This window comes from Coloeus monedula (assembly GCF_965178545.1).
Source record: "Coloeus monedula genome assembly, chromosome: 3".
Lineage (NCBI taxonomy): Eukaryota > Metazoa > Chordata > Aves > Passeriformes > Corvidae > Coloeus > Coloeus monedula.
In genome coordinates, this window is record NC_138783.1 from 78,922,386 (window position 1) to 78,927,347 (window position 4,962).

Sequence of the window (4,962 nt, forward strand, 5' to 3'; positions counted from 1 at the left end):
GTCCTTGAGTGCTTTAAAAGTGTCTGTGTTAAGGTTGAACTTTTCTCCTCTTCCGGACCCAGCCACGCTACTGGGAGACATGACTGCCCTTCTCCTGGAGGTTCTGTCCCCACCAGTCAACTACAGCTCCAGGACCATGCCCTAATCTACTTTGGCACTTTAAAATCAGCTAGTTTAGCCCAAACTAAATGAAGCGACATGGTGGATTAGCAGGTGAGATAGGAAGAAGGCAACCAAGAAACATCTATATTAAGGAAAGAGAGGAGGGGGAAAAATGTAGCCCCTCTCCAAGCCACTGACACTGTGAGACTGTCACTCTTGCTGTTAGAGGTGGAAAGCCTTAAAAACTTCCATTTCACAATTCTTACCTTCAGCTGCTTCATTTTACATTGTACATGTAGTTATATTGAAGAGCTTCTGCTTGTGTGTGATAAGCTCGGCTTGGGCTTGAGAACAAAGAGCTTCTGAGAACAAGAATTAAAAATGCTCTGACAGAGCAAAAAAGATAATCTTTAATCCACTCCTTCAGATGTATACGTGTAAGTGGTAGACACATCTTGTTCTTTCACTGATGTGGAAGAGGAAGAGAATTTGTGCAGCGTGTTTGTACATTTTGTCCCTCTTGGAGAGTTGGGATGTTATGAATCTATGTCAGAAAAAATTTCTTTTGTGTGAATCACCTTGTGTATTTGTCTAACTTTCGGGTTTGAATTAACTATGCATATGTGAAACCAGGTACCTTGACCATGATTGATCACTATCTAGTGGCAACCTGTAAAATTTGGCCTTTGACAACAGTGCAGAAGAGGAGAAATGAAACTAGAAAACATGTCAAAAGGCGTGTGGCAGTGCTTCTGAAAGACATATCTGATGGATGGTCCTTTAACAAAGTATTTTAAATATCTGCAAGGCATCATAAACACTATATTTTATTTATACATCTGCTCTTTTTGCCACAGTAGACACTGTCAGCCCACTGAAACTGTCAGCTCCTGTCCAGCCTATGATTCATGGTAACCACAGATCTTTTTCTACAAAACTGCTACCTAAATAATGGTTTCTTTTTTTTCTCCTTTTGTGCTTGCACAATTCATTATTTCTACTTAAACATAGAACTTTGCACCTGTCACTGTTTAGTAGCAGCCTATGTCTCTACAGATCATAGCTGAAATTTGTCAGCTTAATTTTGTCCTCTCGGCTTCATGTAAATTTGCAAATATAAGAACCAGACTTTATTTCATCATCCAATTTGATAATGAAAACACTAAATACCCCTGAACCCAGGACAGACCAGTCAAATGCCCACTCAGTGGCTCCCCCTGCTCTGATAGTAAATCATTAATATCTTGACTCTGAGCATAAACTCTGAAACTAGCAGTTTCCTCCAGACTGTTTCCTTAGTTTACACACAAAAGGATCATCTCAGGTAATCAAAACAACTTCTGGCGTCAAGATATATGACATCATCTTATTCTTCATGTACAAGCCTGTCAATTTGTTGTAGTAGGAAATCAGAATGATCTGGGATTATACACAGCTGATAGATTCATACAGGCTGGTGCACATCTGTAATCATCTTCTGTAGACTTACATATACACACACACACACACACACATGCATTTTTATATAAGGTCAAGAATAGAATGGATGGGGCTCTAAGTAACCTGGTCTAGTGGAAGGTGTCCCTGCCTAGGGCAGGGGGGTTGGAACTTGATGGTCTTTAAGGTCCTTTCCAACCCAAGCCATTCTATGGTTCTATTTTATATATACACTTATATGTGTATATATATATATATATATATATATATATATATATATATACACACATACACACACTCTTCTATATATACTTACATATCCTTGTATTCACCATGTATGTCCTCCTCTCATATTCTCCTCATCCTCCCCTAGGCCAGCTCTGAGATTTCACCACTAAATTGCTCAGTGCCTTATGATAAAGTTCATTGGGTCCATCCAATCTGAAAACATCTGATTTTTATAGGAGCTTCCTAAGTGTGTAATTCAGTGGTTTCAGCAACCATGACAATATCTGCTGTGTTTTACTTAGGCTGTAATAAACAAAGCACTACATCAGTGACAACACTGAAATCAGTGGAAGTTGTTCTCATGTCCGGACTAAGCTCTCCATGTTTTTGTAATCAATAGCAAAGCCCAGAGCTAGAGAACCCTGTGTTTCCCAAATGTCTTTGGGAACAGTCTGGCTGGGTGGTTTTAAGTTTCACCTTCAAGGTAGCTTACAATCTTGTCTTTTATGCTGTCTTTCTTTGGTTGCTAAGAGAGGTGTATATAAACTTGCTCCCAAGACAGCTTTTTGACAAGTACTCTACTGCAGGGAGAGGGCAAAGTCAGCTGCAATTCTTGCTATCATACCAACACAGCTGCCTTTGCAGGAGCTTACAGCACCAAAGCCATCCTGGGTTTGCTGGAATTTACTTCAAGGGAGTCCTTCACAACTTTAACGTGATTTCTGACTTGGTCGCGTAAGTTTTGCTGCTGGACTACTTGCTCCTGGATATATTTGCTCCACTTACACCTTGAGGAAAGAACATGGCTTGCTTGAAAATGTCTCCCACCATGACATAAAGTGATAGGTTGCCACACATGTTGAGTGGAGCCAGTGGCCGAGAGACACAGTAAGCAGAGTGGATTTGTTCTCCATGTTACAGCTGACTGGACACAAGTGTAGTTAACCTGAGCTGTTGCTTTAATGAAAGCTTTCATTAAAAGATTGCTGTTTATGTTATCAATTCTAATATTGTTTGGAAAGTTTTCCTTCTGATCTTAGGCAAGAGACTCACCCAAAAGATGTGGAAGGGGAAGAAGCCCACATAGAAGACCATCAGGAGGACAACAGCAAGTCTGAGAGCCTTCTGTTGTGGGGCCAGTGGCCAAGATACAAATGACGAGTGCATAGCACAGAATCACCATCAGCAAGGGCAAGAAGAAGGCCAGGCTGGTCAGCAGCCACCTGATTGTGCCCAGGGTTTCAGAGCTGGTAAGGTTAAGGCATAAGGACCTTATGTTTTGTGTCCCTTTTGAAGAGATCAAGAAGTTGACAGGGCTGACAGCTTCCAGTGAGATCAACCAAATGGTTGTGCAAGCCACCACTGTTCACCTCTTCCTCTGGATGTGGAAGAACTTCATTGTGTGAACCATCACCTTGTAGTGGAAGGCGCTGAAGCAGGTGAGGAAGAGGATGCTGCTGTACAATTTGAAGTGGAAGCTGAAACAGATGAACTTGCACATGAATTCACCAAAAATGGAGTGCTCCCCAGTGTTAGTGTATCCCAGACAGTGTACCAGGAAGGGAAGGCAGGTGAGGAAGAGCAGGTCTGTGAGTGCCAGGTTCAGCCTGATTGTGCTGCTGCTCTTTCAAGGCCTCATCTTGAAGCTGTAAACACAAATGACAATGAAGCTTTCTGGGAAGCCCACCAGGAAGATCGTGTTATACATAATGTGGAGTTACAAAGTCTTCAGACCAACTTCCACGCAGTGCATTTGGGAAAATCACCCTCAGTGTTTTGCTGGGTGAAGGAGTTGGCTAAGTTGTCATTTGTTGTGTTCATGTTTTCTCCTTAGCTGTTAAGGAAGGAAGAAATGTTTAGTGTTCACTGACAGGTAAGACCTCCTCATATCTCATTAAAAACAACTTATAATCAGGTGTTTCCTTTCAACTGCTCATCAGTGCTCCTATTAAAGTGGCTTTTATGAATAAAGAAAGACCTTGCTGTGTTGATAAGAATTGATCTTGATCTAGAAGCCTTTTGTCATATCTATATAGATCCAATTTTATTTTAAAATACTTATTTTCAGGAAAGGACCTGCATAGGCACAATGAAGCTGTAATACAAGGGATTCCCAGGCCCACAGTGTTTGATGTGTGTCGCCCGGTATACAAAGTTCACTTTCTGCTCTCATCAGGGGTCAAATGGAGAAAAAGGACAGATTAGTTGTGTGGTGCTACTGACCAAAAGTATAGAGGGTAATGTCCAGAACATAACTGTTCCATAAAAGGCATTTGGAGCTTTGTTAGTTAAATAAAAAAAAAAAAAAACAGAGCGGATGTTGGAATGTTTTCACATTCCTTTTGCTGCTGGAGTTAGTTAACATTTTTCTTCTTGCTTTTTTGGAAACCACTGATAGAGGAATATTTCATTATTTTAGTTCATTAACAAGATTGATGTTGCCAAGAAATAAGTTATTTTTAGGCTTGTCATTAGCTGCTATGTAAATTTCCATCCCTGTAGAATTTTTAAATGGTGTTTTGCTTTGACATTAGTCTCAGATAGAAATTTTCTGAAACATCAGAATAAATTAATCCAGTTTTGTAAAGCAGCCAATTGCAAGATACAATATGGGACATGAGCAGGATTCAAGGAAAGTAAAGACAGCCTGGTATACAATCTCTACAACAGAAAATAGATGGTCACTGATGCACATAGCAATTAACTGTTAACATGGCATTCAATAAATGCATTTTCTGTGAAGAAGTGCCTTCTTCTAAAATGGAGCAAGTGTTCTGCTGGAAAAAAATGAATACATCTCTAGCACAATTTTTTCCAGAGAAATGCAACTTCTTATAGGATGATGCCTATTCTCAAATTACTGTGGCCTGGATCCTGTTAAAATGGAGCCTACTGAGTCACTGCTTCTATTTCTTGTTTCACTCTGAATTTTCTTGCTGTAGCTTCTACCCTCACTTGTGAGATCGCAGAGAGAAAGGTTGCAGGATTCTAATTCAAATTTGTGTAGAACGCTTGGTTCAAACATATTTAAAATACTTTGAAAACTGTAGGTGGAGCTTGAGAAGACGAATGCCAAACACTGGCAATGTTTTTTAAAGAGCGAATCAGTTTTAAACCTCTTGTCATGGCTGGGGATGGCACAGGAGTGGTTTGGATTAACGCAGTGGTCCTAATTCACTGTTGAATGACTGAATG

The 4,962-nt window shown here is 40.3% G+C and overlaps 1 pseudogene across 1 annotated transcript; it reads right to left on the bottom strand.

Annotated features, from left to right (window-relative positions):
* Positions 1 to 2,803: 2,803 nt before the first annotated feature.
* On the bottom strand, positions 2,804 to 3,475 carry LOC309570815 (2-oxoglutarate receptor 1-like; annotated as a pseudogene). The gene is made up of 2 exons: positions 3,138 to 3,475; positions 2,804 to 3,014 (listed from the first exon to the last, which is right to left on the bottom strand). The product of its transcript is annotated as a 2-oxoglutarate receptor 1-like (transcript).
* Between the last annotated feature and the right edge of the window lie 1,487 nt (positions 3,476 to 4,962).